The sequence below is a fragment of the Helianthus annuus genome, chromosome 7 (assembly GCF_002127325.2).
Source record: "Helianthus annuus cultivar XRQ/B chromosome 7, HanXRQr2.0-SUNRISE, whole genome shotgun sequence".
Classification (NCBI taxonomy): Eukaryota; Viridiplantae; Streptophyta; class Magnoliopsida; order Asterales; family Asteraceae; genus Helianthus; species Helianthus annuus.
Window position 1 is genome coordinate 125055724 of NC_035439.2, and position 26836 is coordinate 125082559.

The 26836-nt window shown below is 39.2% G+C and overlaps 1 long non-coding RNA gene across 1 annotated transcript; it reads right to left on the reverse strand.

The window, feature by feature from the left end:
• Positions 1-18244: 18244 nt before the first annotated feature.
• LOC110867300 lies at positions 18245-19693 on the reverse strand. The gene is made up of 3 exons (XR_002551500.2): positions 19564-19693; positions 18966-19019; positions 18245-18444 (listed from the first exon to the last, which is right to left on the reverse strand). It is a non-coding gene; the product is annotated as an uncharacterized LOC110867300 (long non-coding RNA).
• Positions 19694-26836: the final 7143 nt, after the last annotated feature.

A 26836-nucleotide genomic window follows, 5' to 3' on the forward strand; every position in this document is an offset into this window, starting at 1 on the left:
ACTTTAGTGCGAATACAACGGCACCCAATTCCAAATCATGGGTGGTGTAATTCTTTTCGTGCACCTTTAGCTGTCGCGATGCGTAAGCAATTACATTGCCTCTCTGCATAAGTACACACCCCATGCCAGTGTGTGAAGCATCGCAGTAAACAACAAAGTCTTCAACTCCTTTTGGTAGTGACAAAACCGGAGCGTTGCTCAATCTTTGCTTTAAAGTCTCGAAGGATTCCTGCTGCTTGGGACCCCAGACAAATTTCACATTCTTACGGGTCAAGGAAGTCAATGGCGCAGCTATTCTTGAGAAGTTCTCAATGAATCTCCTATAATATCCTGCTAAACCCAGAAAGCTGCGAATTTCTGTAGGTGTTTTAGGCGCTTCCCAATTCATTACAGCCTCTACTTTGGCAGGATCTACTTGAATACCGTGTTCACTGACCACATGTCCAAGGAACTGGACTTTGCGAAGCCAAAATTCACACTTAGAGAATTTGGCATATAACTTCTCCTGTCGAAGCAGTTCTAAAATACATCGTAGGTGCTTTTCATGCTCCACTTGGCTACGCGAGTAGATAAGTATGTCGTCTATAAAAACAATGACAAACTTATCTAAATAGGGTTTGCAGACTCTATTCATGAGGTCCATGAATGCTGCAGGCGCATTTATGAGCCCAAAAGGCATCACTAAGAACTCAAAGTGTCCATATCTTGTTCTGAATTCCGTCTTTGGAACATCTTCGGTTCGAACTTTAAGTTGATGATACCCAGATCTCAAATCTATCTTTGAGAAGTAACTCGCTCCTTGGAGTTGATCGAACAAGTCATCGATCCTGGGTAAAGGATAACGATTCTTGATCGTTACCTTATTCAGTTCCCGGTAATCGATGCATAAACGCATTGATCCGTCCTTCTTCTTCACAAACAGAATTGGAGCTCCCCAAGGCGAAGAGCTGGGTTGAATGAAATCCTTTTCCAACAAATCATCCAGTTGAGTTATGAGCTCCTTCATTTCGGTAGGCGCTAGATGATACGGAGCCCGTGCAATAGGTGCAGACCCTGGAAGGATGTCTATCCTGAATTCTACTTGCCTCTCAGGAGGTAATCCAGGTAATTCGTTAGGAAAGACATCTGGATACTCTGAAATGATTGGAATATCTTCAATCTTCGGATTCGGGTCATTAACAGTCACTTGTGCCATGTAAATGACACATCCACCCTTCAAACACTAAGATACTTTAAGAATGGACACATTGCTGGGCAACCCGTACTGTGTGTCTCCTTGGATAGTGACTGATTCACCAGAGGGGGTTTTGATAGTGATAAACTTTTTATCACAGGCAATTTGGGCTTGGTTATACGACAACCAATCCATGCCTAACACTACATCAAAACCAGCCAATTTCATTGGCAGAAGGGATAACGGGATAGAATGGTTCTTAATGGATATGGAACATCCATCAAGAAGAGTGGAAGCTGATTCTAGGGTACCATCAGCGAGTTCTACCTCATACTTTTTGTCTAGAGTCTTAATAGGCAAATTCAACAACTTACAGAACTTATGATCTACAAAGGACTTATCAGCACCGGAATCAAATAAGACTCTAGCATAAGTATTATTGATGAGGAAGGTACCTGTTATGACGTTGTCATCGGTCACCGCTTCCCGTGCCTGCATCTGAAACACTCGGGCATTACCCTTCTTAACCTCTTCCGGCTTCTTCGCATTCTTGGGGCAATTGGTCTTGATATGCCCCTTTTCATTGCAACCATAACAGGTTGCATCTTTGATGTTTCGACACTCAACAGACTTGTGCCCTTTCTTCTTGCAAATCCCGCACGGTTTGGCCTGCGGGTCCCGGTTGCACTTGCCGAAATGCCTCTTATGACAAGTCTTGCACTTGGGCTTGTCACCAGTCTGCCCTTTCTTGGAACCAGAGTTCCCCTTTCCTTTCTTGTTCGACTGAGAGGACTGATCATCCTCTCTCTTCCTCTTCCCCTCTTCAGAATTTTTCTTCGCCCTGCTTCTCACAATATCCAAAGTGAGGGATAGTGACAGATCCACAGCAGATCTATAGGTGGTGGGCTTTGAAGCCTTAACATTCCCCTTAACTTCAGGGGCTAAACCACCAATAAAACGCGCAATGCGCTTGGGCTCAGGTGTGACCAAATATGGTACTAGTCTCGACATGGAATTGAAATTAGTCACATAGGATCTACAATCTAGATCCTTCATCACGAGGGTGAGAAAATCAGTCTCTACAAGCTCTACTTCGTGCTGAGGACAATAAGTGTCCTTCACCAGATCGACAAACTTCTCCCAGGAAAGGTTATACAAACGAACCTTCCCGGTGGACTGTACAAGCGCTTTCCACCATGTAAGGGCATCGCCCTTAAAAGATTGGGAGACAAACATGACTACATCTTCCTTTGCGCAACCGCTAATCTATTACCGTCTCCATCTCATCTAACCACTTCATACAGTCTATCGCCCCTTTTTCTCCTGTAAAATCCCTCGGCTTACAGGAAACAAAATACTTGTAGGTACAACCCTTGATGTACCTAGGGGTCGGCTCAAGATCTACCTGCCTCTTGGGTATACTACCCTGGTTAGATGAATGTACTGACTCACTCTTCTTGTGAGTATGTGACTGAGAATGGGTTTTTGAGTGAGTTTGAGACCGAACAATACTCGGCTCCTTAAACTTAGCATCTACCGCTTGAGAGACTGCCGCGGTGATTAAAGCTTGCAATTCGGCACCAGTAATATTGATTCTGGTGTTGTCCTGTGCTGGATGACTGTTTACTTCGTCTGAGCCAGCCATTTCTGAATGCTATAATATAAACAATAATAATATTTAAATTACATATAGATTCATCGCATTGATGATCCAATGGTCATGGTATTATTAAACCATTTAGACCATTCAAGACATAACTACAAGTTTACATAATGCATTATTCCACACATTATTAGACATGGGAAAGATAGAAATTTCACAACTGCCATTGTCGTGAAAGACATTTTATTTATCATGAAACTCGTCTCGAAGGACATTTGAATAGCTTAGGAAGCTTGTCATAAGGACGTGTTAAGATCTATCTAACCATCTCTAAGATCGGTGATCTTTTAAGGGTTGAACAAGGTTCATCGCCTTTTTGACAAGAAGTTTATAAATTGCTTTTATTGTCATTTTTACACCTTTGCTTAAAAGCATGCATCTCAAATGGATGTCTTGGTGTATACATCATATTGATGTTTACTAGCCATGATTCGCATCGATCATTTTGGCTTTATATGATTTGAAAGGATCCAAGTATCCTTTTGGAAGCTTGTGTGGTTTCTCGTACCACATCGCTAGGAATGTTAACATATATTTAGATGTTAACAGAGATGTACTATCTTAAAAAGGTTGTACCATCATAGCCAATTAGTACTTTGGCTAGGTTATACCTCTAAGAGTTTCTTTGGCAGATCAATTATAAATTGAAAAAGAGATAACATGGTGTAATAAAATACACAATTAAAACCAAAGTTAAAACTTCATTACGAAGGAAACGAATACAACCGCCCTAAACGGGACTTAAGAAAAGACAAACTACCCGCGCAGGGGCATACAGAAAATGAAAATAAGTCCACGCAGGGACTTGATACAGAAATCAAACAAATGTCCACGCAGGGACATTATTACAATAAACAAGAAACAAAACAACCCTCTATTTCTTCTTCCCCTTGATAAGGCTGGCGAGGCTTTTCATGAAGCTAGTATGCCTCTCCTTGTTCTTCTTGGTCTTATGCTCAACCTTATCCAACCTCTCTAAGATTTCCTGAGTTTGTTGCTGCTGCTGTAGTTGCTGGGAAGGAGGTGGCTGATACGGAGGATACTGATAACCCTGAATTGGGTAGTCAGTTGGAGGCATAGGAGGGTAAGTAGAAGGATAAAGGTGGTGATACTGCGCAGCCATAAGATATGGGTCATGAGTTCCATAGCCCAATGGATATCCCGACGGGTCTCCATAAGGATTGTACCCGGAAGAACCTGGGTACGTCGGAATTGGGTTATCAAATCCCACAGGCGGCATAGGTGGTGCATATGAAGCTTGCAGAGGATCAGCCTTCGGTGCCGCATTTGAGGGTCCACCCAACTGGGGGTCCTCTGGAATAGGGGGATAGGAACTCGAACCTCGAGGAGAACTGAAACGGGGTCCTCCTCTTACGGACATGCGTGCATTCCTCCTTCGCCTCGGAGGCTCGGGAGGTGGCTGCGGTGGCTGCTGCGGTGGCTCCTCTACCGGGAGTGGTGGTGGTGAGACAGCTTGAAGTTAAGGATCTTCCAAAGGTGGTTGAGCCGGAGAGCTATGATAAGATGGAGTAAAGAACCAGTCATAGGTAGCCATCTTTTCTTGGAAGGTGTCGGGTCCACGGTAAGGGGATCCTTGAAATGGAGACCCACTAGATATGCTGATAGGGTGGCCCGGGGTTCCTGTTTGCATTTCCGGGTCGGGGTCATCATCCATCTCCATTTCCTGAGAAAAATGGTCCTCAGGACCCAATGGGTTATAGCCAAGGAAGTCATTAACATAGTCAGCTGGGTTAAACTGTCCCGGAGAATAGGGGGAGTCAGAGTGGTGAAATGAATGGGATTGCAACGAGTGGTGTGAATGATAAGATTCATGTGAATGGTGAGATTGATCAAAATGGTGAGAGTGTTCGGGCCCGATTGGAGCAAATGGTCCGAAAGACGGATGAAAAGATGGCGAAGAGCTTAGCGAGACTGAGTGTCTTGCCGGCTCATACGGTTGACCCCACATATCGTGCGAGTTGGAGGAAGATAGAGACGTCGATGGAGTGCGTCTGTGTGATGGTCCAGCTGATGATGGTCCCCCACGCATGGGACCCCTGCCTCGTCCTCGTAGTCTTGGAGGCATAAGGGTTAATTCCTGTTGAAACAAGAAAACAAAATAAAACAAAACATAATAATAACAAAGGAAATATAAAGATGTATCCTAGGTCATTTGCCTAGACTCGAGAGTCTAAGGAATGTGCTTATTGTGTCATTGAGATTAAACACAAAAGGGTTAGTGTTTAATTCACTCAATGTTGGCTCTGATACCAACCTGTCACACCCCAATTATTCCACGTATTACCGGTGGGCCCGGTGGGGAGTATCGTGACGTAGTTGATATCATCATTGTCAACACACACAATAATATAGCACAGCGGAAGGCTGGTAAATAAACTATTACAAACCATACTGTCTGTCGATGTTTGAGTACAAGAATAATACAGACTGGAGTGTAATAAGATCCACAGGCGGATCGTAAAGTACAAAGAAACAAAAACTATAGACTCCGGGTATCTATGGGATTTGCAAGATCCTCTACAACACCCTATAGCTCCAGCCTATTTCGATAAGTACCTGTCAATTCAATCTTTAGGAAAATACGTCAGTATACACTGGTAAATACAATTTAACTGACTCGTTTTGAAAACATTTAAGGAAATTGATTTGGATGCACATGGCACAAATGTTTTATAACTTGGGACAATCTTTATTAGTATCTTGTATACAGCTTTATATATTTGTCATACAAGTGGGGCCGGTTTAGAAGCCGGACATGATTAACTGACTCACCACTTATAGAACCCACAGAGGAGTTATCCCCAACTTGTGGGTAATTTAATATTTAGCATTTGCATCTGTCAGGTGCATGTCTGCACCCCGTGCATGGGTCGTGGCCATTAATAACTTAATGAGCCGAGGATATCCAGGACACGGTAGTTAACCCCCAATTGTTTATGTTATCAAATAATACAGATTAAAATGGGTTATGCGGATTTATTAAATCACAATCCGACAAAATAATCCCATACCCGACCAAGCGGTATTAATATACCGTATCCCAAGCCCGTATAGGGAAAATAAGTTAAAAGTATTTACCTGATGTAGCAGTAAATCCCTAAAGTTCCTGAAAGGTACTTTTTACCGGAAGCTATAAATCTATATAGAAGGTTTAATTATCTATTAGAATGCTAACGGGTCTTTACTTAAGTCAAAGACTTAGACCGACTAGCTAGAAAGAAACCTTACGGACCTAACCGGTAGATTAAACGGAGACCGGGATAGAATGTGATTTAGATCCGACAAGCTTGGATACTTGTATAATATGGGTAAACTAAACACATTCTGGAAAATGAGGTTTTAATGACAAAGTTAAGCCCGTTTCGGCTATTTTACGTAAACTAGTCACGTAAGCCGTTTCGAACGCGTAATTGCGTAACGGGTAACCGGACAAGTTATAAACAGGTCTTAATCATTATTATGCTCAAAATATGTTAATATAGCAGTAGCATATCAACATTTATGCCCAAAAGCAATTTAAACCAAAATAAGTCCCATAAGGGCATTTTGGTAATTTTGATGCTTATAAAAGAGTTTATTCATAAAACTGAGTTCCAGGTCTGATTAGATTAGTAAAAACATGCATTTTATTAAGTTATTCCAGTAAGATACTTAATATATGAAAATACACCTTTTATGACCAATTATGCACCGTAAGGGCATTTTGGTAATTTTACATAGACTTCTAAAAGTTAAAAAATAGGTTTCTGAGTTTAAAACTTTAACTTACTGTAATATTATGTAAATTAACTTAAAATATCAGTAGGTTATGGGTTTTAAATGATAAATATAGTTTTGACCCATACTAGGTGCTAAAAACGCCTAATATGCGATTTAAAGGGCTAATATGGTAAAAATAGGAAATCTGATAATTTTGGTCAGTTTATAAGGTTCAAAATAATACATTTATCATTTAGGATCAGTAGCAAAAAGTTTGGTTTCAAAATATTATGTAAAACTCAATTTATGTATGAAAAGGGTAAAACCGGTAATTACCGAAATTAGGCTATAATCTTATGTTAAGCTCAGCTTAAAAATAAATAAAAATCTTCAAAAATCCCAAAATATTATTTAACATCAGTAGGTAAAAAGATTAGTGTCGAAATCGGGTTTAGATGGGCCTTATGCTAATTACGCTTTTTAATTACTAAGAAGTCCCTTAATTACGCTATTAAGCATAACTCCCATCCTAGACCTCAAACTGATGTCAAACTTTCGGGACATGTCTAAATATCAGTAGCAAGGGTTTTAGTCCATTCAATTTGCTAAAAATCTTGGTTTTATGCAAAAAGGGCGTTTTAGGCATTAATGAGCATAATTACGATCAAGAGCATAAATTACAAACGATTAGGCACCATGCAATATAACTTCAGAGAGTTATACTACAATGTATTATGGTCCTAATGGAAGCTTAAAACATGAAAGAAATAAGCTTGAATGGGTCAGAATTGAAAGTCATAGTAAAAGTCAAGCTTTTACGACTTTCGGTTATAATCTGCCCTTAGACGGTTAATTGTCGGATTAGGACAGATAAAACATGTTTATATAGTCATTACCGAGTCATTAGAATGTTATAATATAATTTAGAACCTCTGATTTATTAATTAGAATCATTTTTGTCATTTCTGTCCAGTTTGACTTTTTGTCAAACTACTTTGACCCGACATTTAATCAGTCAAACGAGATAATTAGGAGACACCCTTTCAGGGGTTAATCACCTATGCTAATGTGGTTTCATAACCACTTTCAATTTGATCAGTAGTTAAGCCACATGTAATGAATACGAAAGTCAAACTAATTAAGCACTAAGTTTGACTTTTAAGTAATTAAACTAATTAAACAACTTAAAGGAGTAATTAGAAGCTTACTAATGGTCCTAGCAACCTTTTCTACACTTCAAGTCCACTTGTTACTGCTGAGAGCTCTAGATCAAGTCCTTAGTGAAGCTTGTTGCAAATGATGTGCCAAGAACACAAGACCATGCTCTTATTTTTACTAATTTGGATGCTTTAGGATTACTTCCAGGTGTAATTGAGGGCCATAGGATCACCCCAGATGTCCTACCTATTAATTTGAACTGACTTACAGCCCCTAGGTCGTTAAAAACTAGGCTAAGGCGGTGGAACTGACCAAACCCGCACCTGCAGGTTATTTTCTGCATCTGGCATGCTGAGGCGGGCCGCGTAAGACTTAAGGGGGTCTTACGCGGGCCGCGTGGATCGGGAAAACTGGTAAAACAAGTTTAAAGCTTGGCAGATTCAGTCCCTGAATGTTTTAAACCCTTTTTAACTTCATTTTTGGCAATCAAGGCCCTTGTATTTAATTTCTTGGAGCCCAAGGAGGTATAAACAAACTTCGTTATGCTCGGGTTCGTTAGATTCCTTCATAAACGCAAGTTTCATCAAGTTGACGCTTTTAGCCCAAAGTTTAGAAAACATGCTTAACGATCTCGGAATCACGTGAAATTTTTATCACACATTCTCGGGAGTATATTTGAATATTACGAAGCCTCAGTTTCATTAAAAGGCCACTCAGAGGTCAGAATTGACATATTGACACTTTTAACCCTTGTAATTTATAATCTTCCGATTATTTTCACAAACGGCTTCGCATATCCAATCAATCACCCAATTAAGAACATTTTCTTCATGTGTGGTCATTCAGAGGCTCAAGTTTGGCATATTGACACTTTTAGTTCTTTCGTTTGCATATTTTCACTAGTTGTCAACTTTAGTTCCTTAAACTCAATCTTTCACATCACCGGAGTTTAGGACACGTGTCTATGTATAATTGGACTCATTTTTACGTGGTGTTACAAGATTGTTGTTGTGGTACTTTCAAGATCGAAGAAACTTCTATTTGATTATCCATAACACACAATCCAAAATTCTTCTCAATAGTAACAAACTTACCTAATTCATCTGTGATCACTTGAACCGAACCAACCTCTTCTTCGTCATCGCCTTTGTCCCAAATGATGTTACTCGACGCAGGTTCGTCATCCTTCAAACTCTTCTGATATATAGGTTCGAAGAACCAGGGTTGAGGATGGCAGAAAGGATGCTCCTCTTCCTCGTTCACATCGTCCCGGACGATAGTTTCCAATTCAGTTTCCTTAAAGCGCATGTCCCGTCGTAACTCAAGATCTCGGACTTGTTGACAAAGCCGTTTGATCTCTTCAAGATCTCGGACTCGTTGTCGAAGCCGTTTGATCTCTTCAAGATCTCGTGGATCGTGATAGACTCCATCGCTGCCTCGATCGGCGAATCTACGAGTAGAGTGTCGATCTTCTCCACAAGCACGTGGATAGAAAACACTCATGTCGTTGCCTCGGTCGGCGACTCTACGAGCAAGAAAGTATTCATTTCCACATCGAGCCATTTGATAAACCATAGCTCTGATACCACCTGATGCAGTTTCGCGTGCGATCAAATGGCTCAAACACAATGATTCATTCAAAGACTTGGAACCGAATTGTTCAAAGAAACCTAAAGGTTTTCTTTACAATAATCAACTCAAAAACTAACTAAAACATAAACCCTAGAACCTAATTTATAATGAATAAAAAAGAGATAAACTTGGAAATATAAATCCCTACAAAATAGGCAACTAAATAAAAAGATTAAAATTCAAATTATGAGATAATCTTGCATCAAAGTAGGTATAGGATATCGGTGTCCGGTCTTTTTTATGTTTCATGTAGAACGTATAGTATAGTAGGAGACTTTTGATCGAGTTTTTAAGTTTGACACCATTCAATTTAACAAAATTGATCCATGGTTTACTGGTTAATCCCTTCACTTTTCAATTAAAGGTCATGGCTTAGAATTTTAATTGCGATGTTTTTTTTTTCATTTTCAAGCATAATTTTAGGTATATTAAACAAAAAATACAACCTTTCAGATTCTCATTCAAACACTTCAATTAATTGCACATTTTAATTCTAGGTTGTTTCATTCTTTAAGTGGGAATGGGAATGCCCGCGTGTTGCACATGTGGCAACGTTTTTTCTCAACGAAGCCCACAATCAAGCTCCCATAACACATAGTATTAGTAGTAGTTGAAGAATATAAGGTGGGTGGCAGCTGTGCTAAAGGAATTTAGGGTTGGTTGTGATGAAGATGAGAAAATGTAAACACAAATTTCTTTTGAATTTTGACACTAATTATATGTAATTGTGATTAATATAATTGTTAATTTATGGGTTTGGGTACTATTATGTGAGTGCTTCACAACGAATCAGCTCGTGCTCAAACTGGCGCTAAAACAAATGAGAATCAAGGTTCAAGGTTTTGTGTTTAAAAATGTTGAAAATGTGAAACATAGAAAAAGAAAGTGGGGAACATGTCCTAAGTAGGCATGATGACAAACCTTTTTGTAACAACCCGCATTTTTGTGCGTTGTTACTACTCGCTATACTCGTTACGCCAAGCACCGGAGATTCAGATCATAATGTATCAATATCTATTATAATGCTATATCTCAGTATTTTCAATATCAAATCACATCAAACATACCAACGCTCGCGATGACATCAAGAGAGGACCGATACTACCCTCCTTGATGGCCGTGATGCGTCGCAATATTCGAAAGCGCACTCAAGGTCACGCGCAACCCGATTATCGCAAGGTGAATCGAAATATGGATAATTACGTATGGACCTATATATATATCTATAATGATAATAAATAATGATAATAGCTGTGGTGTTGGTGAAGTTAATCGAATCGAATCAAATCAATTCAAATCGAAATCGAAAAGTGTTAACGTGTACTGATGTATAATAATACTGATGATAATAAATAAATACAAGTTTATGTACGGACAAAACTATCGCAACGCCGAAACGAAACGACGAAGGACCAGTCGATAGGCTGGGCCGGCCGAACGGCTGGGCCAGCCGATCGAACGGCCTTCCTTTCCCTCCCTTTCTTCCTCCTTGCCTATAAATAGCCATTCACTTCACTTGAACAGTGAAGTGACAGCTCTCGACCGGCCAGGACGTTTTTGCCTCTCTTTCTCTCGATTCCTCGCGATTCTTGTAAGTTTTCAACCCAAATCTTGTACTTTCTTGATCAAAACGCAATCCTACATCTTTCTATCTTTCAAATTCTAATTTTTAACCGTGAAATCAACGGATTTGAGGTGTTCTAAGATGATGTCATCATGGTGTTCTTATGAACTTCATGTTTTGGCCTCATTTCACCAAGAATAAGTTAGATCTGGAGGATTTCCACAAGATTTAACAATGTTTTTTGTACAAATCTGCATTCAATCATGTGTGAAAGGACTGAAAGATGGATTTCCAACCTTCCTTTAACTCTTTTACACTCAATGCACTTAAAAACCGAAGGAATCGGAGTTGTACCGACTTTTCTACTCATTCTTAGTGTTGAGTTGGGTCAAGATCTGATTTCTAATCAAGAACGGGTGATTTTCGGGATTTACAAGGGAAAACCGTCAAAAGCCGGCCAAAACCTGATGAACGAATAGGCTAACTGGTCGAACAGGCTAGCCGATCGAACAGGCTAGTCGATCGGTCATGCAAGCCGATCGGACAGCCCATTCGATCGGATAGGCTAGCCGATCGGACATGCTAGCCGATCGGACAGCCCATCCGATCGAACAGCAGCCTTTCCGACCAGATTGCTGTCCAACTTCTTAACACGCTATCCAACGCTTACGCTATCGAACCGTAATCAGGGTAATTTCGGACGTGCACCCCTCAATCCAACCAAGTTGTGTTTACTAGTTAAACACCGACTGTGAGTATACTCGAATCCCTTTTTAATCATATTTTGGGTGTAACATACGTTTACAATGAATCAAGCAATTCGAATATGTTTAATCAATCAAGCAAAACGAATGTGTTCAATCAATCAATCAATCTATCACTTGCGAATGACTTATGCATAGTTACACGTGATGCTAGTATGTATGCGCTAGGACTTTTACTCGCGGAGTCCCGCCTTAACTAGTATGGATCTGTAGCACCCGACGGGGTCTAGTTTAGGTGTTCGAGCAATCGAGAATCTAAGCCGTAGAGACAAAGCTGGAGCATTAGTCTTGTAGTGCGTATGTTGTGTGTATCTCGTTATGTATATAGGAATTCGCAACACTTATTTTTATCTATTATGCTACTATCAAAACTTGTATACTCGCCAGTACCCTTCGTACTGACGTTATTTTCAACGTATGTTGCAGGTATATAAGTCGAAGTCTACATCAAATCAAGCTAGGAAGTCTAGAAACCCACATAAAATCTAGGTTGTCGGATTTGTATTGTTCGAGAGGGCAAGAAATCTGTGATAACTTATGTGATTGTAATGTTGTTAGTATGGGATAACAAATGTAATAATTATTATCGCAATATAGTTGTTATGGATTCTCTTGAGCAATCTGATTCACCTAGTGCCGCACCCCGATGATTCCGCCATCGGTTGGGGTGTGACAGATTGGTATCAGAGCCATAACTATAGGGAATTAGGTGAAGTTTTGTGACTCGACCTAGTCCGGGTCGATGTCTTGGGATTGACCTAGTCTATAGTCTAAGTACCAACAGGCCAACTCTTACGAACTCGTTAGGGTTTGTTTGGGCCAACTTGATACTCTCGATCGAATTTGTTAAAAGTTACAACTTTGTGTGAACACCGCATACTACAGTATCACACGAAGAGCCTTTTCTAAGGCTGGAATGTTACTTAGCCTTTCCTAAGGCATACACAATACACATGTTTTCAAAAATACTCGCCTAACAAAACCGAGTGATCCAGTCGAGACCAGGTGTGAAAACCAAGAACTCTCGATAAGATCACTCACTCAACGTATCTTTCTAGCACGAGAACTCTTCGTTGAGCCAGGAGTGACATCCGCATCTCGACGAAAGGTCTCCATTTCAAAAATCTAGTGGAACTCTCGGATTTATTCGAAGAGCACAACCACAATTAGGAACGAAGTTGTTAAGTCAGGGGTGAAACCCATACCTTGATCAACTGTTCCACTCTATAAAATGGTTTATAAAAGCTCTCACCAAGGACTCGACCATAACGACGACTCGAGCTACGTGACGACTAGGAGGACGAATGCCATGAGCTGCATCCCAGTGGAAGCATAAGTCTTCTAGGTCAACGCGTGTGCACGAACTTGTTGGGTATAGTTGGGTTACTTGGGTAGTCGACGCCTAAACACCCAAGGCATTCTACCTATTTTGCGCCTACGATATCAATTATGCTTATGTGTTTACGAATTTAAACTTTGCGAATTGCCGATTTCTCGATTTAACAGTTTTCGCTCCTTGTTTTACGAAACGCACAACTCGCACAACCATCGCAATCTAAAACAACGACCGAATAATCACAACAAAACTGATGTCTAATTACTCGAATTCGCTCTCGCTATTTCTCTCTCCATCGCGTCCTCGCGAATTCTGCATCGATATCTATGTGTAAAGGTATAATCTACAGTTATATATATATATATATATATATATATACAAAACGAATCAATTGTGTGAGAACTTAGGAATATTGTGCCTCCTATGTGGCTCCTATGTGTTTATATAATACTATATCAAGTTTTGATCGAATCGAATCGCATCAAGAACTCAAAAATTATTATGATCGAATCTCACTCCAAATCCTTCTGTCTAGATGCCTTCCAACAACTCTACCTCGAGAAGGACAACTAGGAGACGCGCCAAACGAAGTGACAATAAGAGGATTGCTTCCCTTATAGCCAAGGAAGTGGCTAAGGTTATCCCTCAAATTGTCGCACGAGTGCACTCTCTCAGCAACTCTCGAACCCCGGAAGACGTTAAGACGGAACCTGCATTCCTCTACAAACACTTCACGGCCTGTGATCCAATGCCTTTCACGGGTGAAGGAGGTGTTTCTCAACTACTCCAGTGGTTTGATGCCATCGAGGTTACCCTTCGTCAGATTGGGTGCCCCGAGGATTTCCAAACTACTTGCGCTACCGGAGTATTTCAATCACGAGCACTCGATTGGTGGACCGCCGAACGTAGCAAACGTGGGATCGTCGCAGCTTATGCTCTCTACTGGGATGAGTTGAAGAACTCATGAAGGAAGAGTACTGCCATCCTCACGAATTTCAGAAGCTCGAAGACGAATTTTGGAAAATCAAGCAAGACAAAGGTGACAATGCTGGCTACACTGCAAAGTTCAAACAACTTAGTGTAATCTGCCCAAGTCAAGTTGACACTCCGATAAAAGCCATCGCGAAGTATATTCGCGGTTTGCCGGAGTGTGTGGGTGATTTCGTCGAAGCTGCAAGACCTGCTACCATCGAAGAAGCCTATTAACTGGCCGCAGAGATTAACGACAAACGAGTCTTGAGTGGATTCTTCTCCCAGAATCCAGTCAAACAGGCTCATCAAGCAATTGTCATTGATTCCTCTGGCGAATCTACCAACGGTTCATCTGACAACTCCCATGAGAACTCTTCTAAAGATCCTTCCGACGATTCCTCTGAGAACTCTTCGAAGGATTCTTCCGACGACGCCTCAAGTGAATCATCAGACGAAGCCTCCGACGACACTGCATCATCTCAAGAAGTTCAGCCCAACCGCAAGCGAAAGGAACCCAGTGTGGAAGAGATTCCGAAACCTGAGTCGTTACGATCTGCTCCAGTTCTTGCGGAATGCGCATACACTGGAAGCCATCCCCAGTGCCTCCGGTGTACGTATCATCATCCACCTGGAACAGGCTGCCAGTACTGCGTAACTTGCAACAAGTATGGTCATCATACCTGGAACTGTCACTCAGGGCCGCAGCATTGAAGAACTTTAGCAGCAACCGCAGGAGTTTTCCACAACAACGTTACTTCGTTTCTAATGTTGTTGTAATCGTACGTCTTATCGCCGTCACATTTGTGTGGAACCTTATGCATCAAATCGACGCAATATGGATTCTATTTCTTTCTCGTATTCGCGCACGAATCTATATGCTAGCACTATGTACTATATAATGCATTTCAACCCTACTATGTGTTCTTGAGATAAGGTACGATATACGTGCAAGAATCAACTAATCACGGGTGCACACGGTATTATCTTGGTTAGGACACGGAGATCGTAGTAAATTTCAATGATGCCTTTACGTTCAGGGCATGGTTAAGCGTGGTGGATACGCCGCTGGTACTTCCTATATATAAGCGTCTTGACCATGTCTGACAAAGTGTGACACCTATTCACGGGACGGAGGCGTGTGGTGGAAACATGACGGTGTTTCGCCATACTAACCGAAGTCTTGTGAAGAAAGTGCCATGTGGAATTGGAACGTAGCCCTATTATACTACTTTTGTTATTATTATACTAATAATTATTATTATGTGGATTATTTTGACACACTACAAATCGATCGCAAGGCGTAACAAAACTAAATCGCATCGCTGCGAGACTTTCGTAAGTCGGCGAACGCAACACAATTGCCACATCGATGAACTTGAATAAGTTCACCCCGAAGAGCAATTGAAGCAACACAAGACTAGTCGTAAGTCCATATCGAAACCCAATCGCAGTTCTGCCTGAATCTATCAAGCATCGCACACATAACTCTTTGTGCTTATCTCTGAATCTATCTCGCAAATCGATATCAATTATATTGTGTGAATCGTGATCTCTACTGTGTGAATCATCCTATCGCTCATCAGTCATTGCTATCACTCCTAGTCTTTTGGTGTTATCAAGTTAAGTAGCACACACGACCCCGCTTCACGAGGCGAAACTTATATGTTTAAAACGGCAACGCTTTAACCGTATCAATGGACCTTCATGGAAAAAGGCCGTGTGGGGCTCAATGTTAGTCAGAATTCTATGATGTTGAGGAATCGAATCAACCTTTGTCTAATCGCTATTAGCCTATCGCTTATCGCTTGCTGCGAATCGTTTATCGCGGATCGCTAGACAAGTGTCGCAAACCGCTCGTCGCTCTCTGCTTAAACGTTTTTCGCGCAAAGCTCATCGAAACGATACTCCTATCGCTCATCATTATTCGTGTTATCAGTGTTAGGTTAACTCGTGTGACCTCGCTTCACGAAACAAAACTAATAAGGCTAGAACATGGTGATGTTTCAACCCTACTAGCAGAATTTCGTGGAAAAGGGCCACGTGGGGTTAATGTTTGTGGTATTCAATCTAATCAAATCGCATGTCTCCATCGTTCGCAATGCATCAACTGTCGTTTATCGCCCTTGCTTATATTGCCAAGCTAAGTTCGAAAGACGAGTTCATCATTCAGTCTACCCAATACATCTACCGAGACTTGAGTCGACCCATGCTTGTTTGGGTCGAGTCATCGCAATTATGCTATGTCGACACGCATGACACTGACCCGTGAAACGGAAACCATATGGATAGAACATGATGGATGCACCGCTGGTGTCTCCTATATACAAGTGTTTTACCCATATTGTCGAACTTTCGTAGAAAGGTGCCATGCAGGGCCGACCTTAGGATTTAATGTTTTAACAACTATTAAAAAAAAAACCTTGTGAAAACGAGGACTTTTCTTATAAAATTTTCTGGAAATTTTTAACCAAAACGAGATTTCTGGTAATGCTGGTGTAACAATCGACTCAAGTTAACACCAGGTGACGAGAAAATTTCGTAAAATGAGTTTTTCGCCCCAAGATCTTTTTAAAGTAACGATATAGTCAACACCGCGCCATGAGAAGATTTTCATAAACAAACAATACCAATTAGTTAGCTTTTCAACATTCGTAAGTGTGTACATATGTGCCAAACTACTACCCAATCAGTAGTTGTGTTAGCTCAAGATCCGTATTCTACCTACGAGGTTCACCGATTTCGGGTAAACCAGAAACACCGTCCGAACCGTTCACTGGTCGGATTTGGGTGATTCCTGTTCGATCAGGAGAACCAAGTAAGGACCGAGTTTCCATGGTTTAACTCCTCATCAAAATACCTCGATAAAGCTACAAAACAATCGAAACAACCAAGTGTGAGACGAATAGGCCGACCTGGTCAAGGTGCCGACCGATCGAATAGTTAGCCGATCGGGCATCCAGTCGAATGACCGGTCAGCCAAACGGCTAGCACTTGGGTCCCACTCAGCCAACCTACCTGAAGCTTAAGTATTGAAAGAAGGGCTAACCGATCGGACTACCAGCCGATCAGATTACTCTTCGTATCATGGGATACTTGAACTTCAAAGCTTAATCGATTTTCAACATGTTCGACACGTTAGGAATGTCATCCGATCGAACTGTAGTCCGAACGCGTGACATCCTGCTGGGAACTTGTCTTGCTGAAGTACCAATCAGTCGGGTTGTTAGCCGATCGAACGATTGACCGATCGACCGACCTGGAGGGGTAAGGATACTTCAATGTTTTCAAATGCTGCAACTAAAACTTCAAAAGTCAAGTCATCATGCGTCCTCAAGAAAGAAACCATCCACTCGGACGACCAAGCCGACCAAGCGGATTGTATGTCAACTCAAAAAAAAAATCGAACGCTCGCTCTCTTGTCACTATTACCGAGACTTCCATTGGCATTCAATCACCATCGACCGTACTGGTGGATTAATTTCGGGACGAAATTTCCTAAAGTAGGGGAGACTGTAACAACCCGCACTTTTGTGCGTTGTTACTACTCGCTATACTCGTTACGCCAAGCACCGGAGATTCAGATCATAATGTATCAATATCTATTATAATGCTATATCTCGGTATTTTCAATATCAAATCACATCAAACATACCAACGCTCGCGGTGACATCAAGAGAGGACCGATACTACCCTCCTTGATGGCCGTGATGCGTCGCAATATTCGAAAGCGCACTCGAGGTCACGCGCAACCCGATTATCGCAAGGTGAATCAAAATATGGATAATTACGTATGGACCTATATATATATCTATAATCATAATAAGTAATGATAATAGCTGTGGTGTTGGTGAAGTTAATCGAATCGAATCAAATCAATTAAAATCGAAATCGAAAAGTGTTAACGTGTACTGATGTATAATAATAATGATGATAATAAATAAATACAAGTTTATGTACGGACAAAACTATCGCAACGCCGAAACGAAACGACGAAGGACCAGTCGATAGGCTGGGCCGGCCGAACGGCCAGGCCAGCCAATCGGTTGGGCCAGCCGATCGGACAGGCCAGCCGAACGGTTCGGCCAGCCGATCGAACGGCCTTCCTTTCTGAAATGCCCTAACTTATCATTCTCAAAAGATCTTAACATGGTTAATAGATGTTAGAAATTTTGGCATGACCCGTACGTAAATAGACTACTAACACCTGCTTTATACGGTAAACCATTTCAACATAAAACATACTTGACAAAAACCCAAAACAGAACGTTTAAGTTGTTTACGACAATACTTGCACTAATAAGTTTTAACCAAACCATTAAGACATCAACATTCTACACAACTTAAAGTACATAAGACCAAAAGTTTAGACCACGTTATATTAACTTATGACGGAAGTGTGTAGTGGGCGTAGATCAAGTGTGCTCATTCCATATCGTCCAACCGCCTAGATTGAGGATTTACCTACATTCAACATAAACACATAAGTTAGTATTTCATCACTAACACAATCAATTAATGAACCGATTCATCTCTTTCACGATTTTACATCATTCGATTACTTTACTAACCGTTAAACGGTTCATTACATACTTGCCTCAAAGCTGAGATTAAGCATACTTTTTTTAACATACCCGCTAATGGTGGGTACTAGTATCATTAACATAACTTCCATTTCGATTCGTTCATAACGAACAAACATATTCTTTACATTCTTACCTCATACTCCGACCCGAGAAAGACGGATCGAGTAAACTTTCATTCGTTCATACTTAACTTCCCATACCCGGTTCGACTAGAACGAACCAGTTATGATGCGTTATCCTTCATAACTTATTCATTTCTCACGATCCGTATATGACAGATCTTACTTTTTACTTCCAAATAACCAAAAATTTAAATACCATAATTCTAACATATAACACAATACAATTGAAATTGCATACATATGACAACATAAGAGAATATGGTGTACACGAACGTACCTCGATCTTGAGAGTCTCCCGTTCTCTTAGTGTTTGAGCCTTCTTCTTTCACGCCTACATTAACGCATTCATTCATTTAGCCCAACACTTTCATTCATTACTTACAAGATTATCTCTTTCACATATCCATTACATTCCTTAACATATTTCATTAAGTAATTAAGACCTCATATTTCACCCAATAATCACAATACTTATCATTCAAGCATTTAGTCGAACATGTGGTGTGCGTACAACACATTTAGCATTATGTACAATGATTTTATGCATAACTTACTAGTTTTACATTCCATTGATCAATTTAACTTCATGTCACATAGCTTCACAATCAACATTCAAATTTAACTAATAACACTCTAGTGTTTATGAAATCATACTTCAATTTCTCATAATTTCCCACTATCCTATAATCATTTGTTTCATCTTACTTCTAACATAAAAATGGGTTTTACTCAAATCATTCAATCTTTTCAATTTCATGCAAGATTCTCTTCCTACAAGATGGTACTAATTCATCTTCAATCTAATTTCATACTACTTCACAATTTGCTCATCACCCACTAAGAAAAATAATAATCAAAACATGAAATCAACTTACCCTTCTTGTTGAATGGACTTAGATTAAGGAGTTTTTGGGTTCATGCAACTGATTCTTGATTTACAACACTTCAATTTTTGAGATTTCTTGAAGTAGGGTTTGAAGAAGATGGGTTTTCCTTCCCCCTGCTCTTCACGCAACCCACACACCCAATATACTGGGTTTTGTTTTGTTTTTTTTATGTTAGTTTTATTAGGAGTTTTACACATTCAGCCCTCCTTTTATTCCTTTGTTGACATTTTACATATCTTTACTCTTTTCAAACCTTTTCCTTATTTTTACTAAACTTAACTAATTAAGTTAATCAATAAATTATTAATTTTTCATTTTTTGGGTGTTACAAGTCTACCCCCGTTAAAGGAGGTTTCGTCCCCGAAACCTTTCTCATTCCAACTAGACCACTTCTACTCTTACTTTTTCATCTATTCATTCACGATGCTTAATACAACATAGATGCATTCGGGATCTTGGCAAGAGTTTCATTCATGCATAAATGTATTTGTACGCATTGTCCCTCCGTTCTTAAATCAAGTAAATTACTTTCATAATCACATATAAGTCAGAATCTGATCCGGAGCTCTTATTAGTGTCGTTTTCACTTTATAATGCTAGTTCCTAGCATACATCATCACTAGCGGTTCGTTCATTGAAATTTATTCCAAATGTATACTATTGGTCGTACAAGCTTATGCTTACGGCTTGTTTCTATCTTTCTAAATAAGCGTAACATATTCATACATTTACTAATATAAATAAATCAATTTATTTCATTCCGCACACGAATCATGCACGATATAATACATTATTGTAATCAGTTTCATACTTAATACGAGTATAAGGCATCATTTTACGGTTACTACCGTCACTGGAACTAATTACAAGTTTGAGTTTAGCCTCAAATTTAATCCTTCACACATCTTATTATTAGCTTCTTGCATGAACTACTTATGATAACAACTAGGTATGTTGTGTACGAGCACCATACGAGCGTTTAACCAATTCAGCTCAAACTTTCATTTAAGGCCTTTAGGTCTCCCTCTTAATGACATTCATACCTTCTCACACTGACCATTACAGGTCGTTCATTGTATACCATACCATGATTATTCTACCATTCATTTTGTTCACACTTACAAATAAATCTACGGATTCTTAATCATTAATCAAGAATTAAACATTTTACTAACCTCGCCTTCAATGCATAAGTCAGTTATCCGTGTGCCGGATCGATCCGCTTCTTTATATGTACCTTCCGTACCAGAATTGGGCTCATTCATTCATGAAATATGCTCCCACTCGTGAGCATCCTTCCACTAGCTTCATTACTATCATCTCACTAAGAATTCCATCATATTTATCTATAAATAAATAGTTAGCACATAACCTTTTATAATTGCGTCCTACAGGGTGTTTGTTCGCCTATTGCCTCTTTCACAATTTTCTTACGTACAAGCTAAAACATATCATACATTCCATTTCTTACATACTATCCTTTCATTTTATTGGCTATTTCGTCAACTTTCGCAGTTTGAACTTTCAAGGTCAGACTAACACCCCCCTTACTTATCGTGGTCGTAATGAGGCACACGTTCGTACCTTGTGCTTGCATAATTGCAAGAACTTAATTTACTTCGTTTGACTTTTCGGAAGTTTAATTGTAAATACATTCTTACGTATGGGTATCAGTTATCCTATTCTAACACATCATTCTCTAGTCGAGCCCTAGGCTTCTATATATAATATATATATATATATATATATATATATATATATATAATCTTTTTATACGTACTTGGCGCGGGTCAAATCCCTTGACTCGTTATTCATACTTTGCGACGGTTAATACTTTCCAAACTGTGACAACGCATGCCCATACATTATGCTCACCTATAAGTAATAAACTTGACAAATCGAACATTAAATACCGGGTTCAAATGGCGATCACCACTTGACCCATATGACTTATTTGAGTTTGGTACTTAGTTTTTATTCTTACTTGTTTAATCCGTCTTCACTTACGGATTCGAGCTTTTAATTTATTACCTTCCATTCGTTTATATACTTTCATTTCTCTTACGCATTCGATTACCCAATTAAATGGGTATGGCATATACTCTCATAATGAGATTCAAGCATACCACTTACGACCCGATAACATCGGGTTAATTGCTTTCAACATAAATCTTTCGTTCTATCCGTATAACGGATTGAACTTCATACATTCGTAATCGCATTCATGACCACCCATTCTAAACGGATGACATCTTATTCTTACTCGACTTGTTCAACTCGAACCGGTCGATTTGCATAACTTGTTATAACCTTCGTTAACATAACCAAATCCGCAAGGGATTTGCCATCTACTTACTAAACACCATAATCATTATAACAAGGGTTGTATTTCGTGATTATTAACAAAAATTTAAGTAAAGTTTTGTATGCAACGGAACATACTTACAAAACGTCTTTAGCTAACCTCTGAACTAATATCCTTTCCATACCTTTCATTAACATTACCAAGTTCTCATTTATTTATACGTTCCACTTAATTTCAAATATTCAAACACGTATACATCTTCATGTAAATAAATTAGAAGTGATTGCGAATTCACCTTCCTTTAGCGTCCATGTTCATGCTTACCTTATTACTTCCTCTTAACCCGTTTTGCCATCCCTGCTCAAGTCAATTGACAAGATTTCCATCCTTACATATCATTACGTTCGTAATATTATTAGCTTATGTGAGCATACATACGGTTGTTCACTTTCTTTCTATTCATACGTTAATCGACTTTCGTTAGTAGAATTTCATATAAATGAGACATTCATTAATAGTTATCTCATTTCAATTCCATACAACTAAACTATCATCAAGCATAACACATAATTCATCTAGTACATAACACAACAACTCTTTACTTCAACTATTGTGTCTAATGGCCATCCCATGATATCCCTATATTGTTGACTTTCAGAAAGTCAACTGTCTCGTTTACACACTTTAAACTTTTAAACATGTATTCACCTAAATATGGTAGGTCATAATAATAATATCCTATGCATTTCATACTCGTATTGTATGACATGTGCAATTTACGTGATCCTCTAAACAATACACATATATATTCACATACACGTACTTTCATATGCTAATGCTCCATGATTCTACAAATAGCAAATTTCATTCGAAGCAACTATATAACATAATTTCAACATATCCTTTACTAATAAGCTCGTATGATTCACATTTAGCACATATTCGCCTCTTAATCATACTAAAGCAAACCATTATATACACATAAGTATCACACCATTCCAAACACAGGGTACTAGCCTGTAATGCATAATTCTGATCAAAGCATACATTTATCCGAATTCTCATACGAATTCCATCTAACTCACATTCTTCAAATTATTTTCACCACTAATCTCATCATTTTCATTTCATTTTTTTATTCATTTATTAACAATTCAGGTTCCTTCACATATTCAAGTACTTTAGTCTACATTACTTCCTTCATTATTCATTATCATACGTTTCCAACTCCACTTTATTCATTCGTCATTCATTTCATGCCATTCCATACTTTACATTCGACTTTTATAAATTTTACTTTATCGCTAACGATCTACATAACTTTACATAACTTATTATATCTTCTAATAACTTGACAAGAACATAAAACGGGCATTTCTGAGAAGTACGAGAACTTAAATTATAATTCACAAGCTTTCAATACATCGTAGTTCATTAGTCCGTATTTACTTCATTCGCATTCTTACAATTTAAACTTTACTCGCTTTTAAACTTTCATCATTCATTCGTGTCATTCGACACATTACTTTACTCTTTTCAAACCTTTTCCTTATTTTTACTAAACTTAACTAATTAAGTTAATCAATAAATTATTTATTTTTCATTTTTGGGGTGTTACACTTTCCCTCCCTTTCTTCCTCCTTGCCTATAAATAACCATTCACTTCACTTGAACAGTGAAGTGACAGCTATCGACCGGCCAGGACGTTTTTGCCTCTTTTTCTCTCGATTCCTCGCGATTCTTGTAAGTTTTCAACCCAAATCTTGTACTTTCTTGATCAAAACGCAATCCTACATCTTTCTATCTTTCAAATTCTAATTTTTAACCGTGAAATCAGCGGATTTGAGGTGTTCTAAGATGATGTCATCATGGTGTTCATATGAACTTTATGTTTTGGCCTCATTTCACCAAGAACAACTTAGATCTGGAGGATTTTCACAAGATTTAACAATGTTTTTTGTACAAATCTGCATTCAATCATGTGTGAAAGGACTGAAAGATGGATTTCCAACCTTCCTTCAACTCTTTTACACTCAATGCACTTAAAAACCGAAGGAATCGGAGTTGTACCGACTTTTCTACTCATTCTTAGTGTTGAGTTGGTTCAAGATCTGATTTCTAATCAAGAATGGGTGATTTTCAGGATTTACAAGGGAAAACCGTCAAAAACCGGCCAAAACCTGATGGAACGGGGTGATTCCCGGCTATCAGAACAAGTCGGAAATGTTGGAATTTCAGTTGTTTAGCACGAAAGCACACCGTCTCAGTCAAAACCACCGAAAAACCTTCGAAACTTAGTTAAAAACCTGCTGAACGAACAGGCTAACTGGTCGAACAGGCTAGCCGATCGAACAGGCTAGTCGATCGGTCATGCAAGCCGATCGGACAGCCCATTCGATCGGACAGGCTAGCCGATCGGACATGCTAGCCGATCGGACATGCTAGCCGATCGGACAGCCCATCCGATCGAACAGCAGCCTTTCCGACCAGATTGCTGCCCAACTTCTTAACACGCTATCCAACGCTTACGCTATCGAACTGTAATCAGGGTAATTTCAGACGTGCACCCCTCAATCCAACCAAGTTGTGTTTACTAGTTAAACACCGACTGTGAGTATACTCGAATCCCTTTTTAATCATATTTTGGGTGTAACATACGTTTACAATGAATCAAGCAATTCGAATGTGTTCAATCAATCAAGCAAAACGAATGTGTTCAATCAATCAATCAATCTATCACTTGCGAATGACTTATGCATAGTTACACGTGATGCTAGTATGTATGAGCTAGGACTTTTACTCGCGGAGTCCCGCCTTAACTAGTATGGATCTGTAGCACCCGACGGGGTCTAGTTTAGGTGTTCGAGCAATCGAGAATCTAAGCCGTAGAGACAAAGCTGGAGCATTAGTCTTGTAGTGCGTATGTTGTGTGTATCTCGTTATGTATATAGGAATTCGCAGCACTTATTTTTATCTATTATGTTACTATCAAAACTTGTATACTCGCCAGTACCCTTCGTACTGACGTTATTTTCAACATATGTTGCAGGTATATAAGTCGAAGTCTACATCAAATCAAGCTAGGAAGTCTAGAAACCCACATAAAATCTAGGTTGTCGGATTTGTATTGTTCGAGAGGACAAGAAATCTGTGATAACTTATGTGATTGTAATGTTGTTAGTATGGGATAACAAATGTAATAATTATTATCGCAATATAGTTGTTATGGATTCTCTTGAGCAATCTGATTCGCCTAGTGCCGCGCCCCGATGATTCCGCCATCGGTTGGGGTGTGACACTTTTGAGTGGTTTATAGAATGAGCACTCCTTGTTTATTGTTTTTCTAGAAGGCTGCATAAGAGGGGATCCTAAAGGGTGAAAGCGCCCTAAGTCTCACACACAAGCGCGTTCGTGGAATGGGCGATGGCGGAATGTGGCGCTTTGATAACACATTGCACTTTGCAATGTGTGAATGTTTACGCCTATATGACGTGCAACTGTGTAGCAGTTGTGTCTGCTGCTCAATTCCCACAACTGGTGCGCCAGTTAGTGCTAATCATTTCTTGCTGCATATAGGAGTTGAAATAGAAACTAACCAAATAAGCTATTGAGATGTTTATTACCTCCGTTGAAACTAAAACATTAAACGAATAAACTTGTACTTAATACGTTTAATTGGACATACCTCATGAGTTTAATAGTGAGGAGTTACTTGTAATTTTCAAGCATAAAACCAAGTGTCAAACACGGGCCTTAACCTTTTATTTTCACCGATTTCTTCTCATTCTCCTTACACCAATGATAATCATATTATAAGTTCTTACATATTGTAACTTGTTTAAGTTCCTGTGTGTTACACGGGTGACCTCACAATAAAATGTATTATTTAACATTGTTGACATAATTTTTTAATGGAAGAAATGTTCAATTACTAACGTAAATATTAAATCATAGTGAATTGAAAGAAATGACTCCATCTCTGGTTTTTACTCTTGATAAAGCGACGTACAATGATCCTGTGCTGGTCATCAACTATTCGCTCGCGGGATTAACTAAGAAGATAGCAAAACCGTGAGTATACTCGAACTCCCTTTTTCTGTGCAACGCTTCGCATATTTGTACTTACCCGATTTTGCAAGCATTGTTGTACTTTCCATTTTTAGACACTTATACTCTTGTTGTATTCTATTTCGTTTCAACTTGTAATCCGAGACGATTGATCATAATGAAAACACAAGCTTTTTAACCATATTCATGTTAGACTTATGTGCAAACTTGTATTCATAATTCACATTTTGAACGCTATATTATACGTAATTCTTGATTCTTTGTTACACATTAATGCTTGATACTCGAAAGACCGATTAAAACACGTAAAACGATCAAACTTGAAACTCGAAACTTTGAAAAAAGTAGGTTCGCACGAACCTGCAGATCCGTTCCAAACGTCGGTTCGTACGAACCCACTCGAAAACTTCGGAAACCCTAATTTTCACCCTAATCTATAAATAGACACACTATTCCTTCACTTTAACTCGCCATTTTTCTTGCAAACACTCTCTTGTGTGATCAGAAAGCTTTGTAAGAACTAATCGGTCTAAGTTTACAACTTAAATAAGACCCGTTAGTAATCTAATAGGTTAATAAAACCTTCGTTCCAGATTAGGAGCCCAGGTAAAAGCTACTTGCACTAGTTTGATTAGATTGTATGGCTGAGTAGATAAATCTCGCATTTTAAAGCTCAGGTAAATACTTTTAACTTATTTTCCCTTATACGGGCTTGGGATACGGTAAAATATTACCGCTTGATCGGGTATGGAATCATTTAATAGGATTGTGATTAATAAATTACATAACCCGTTTTAATCCGTTTTGTTTGATAACATAAACAACGGGGTGTAGGCATATACCTGACAGTTGCGTATGTAAAAAGATATACCCACATTATTGGGGATA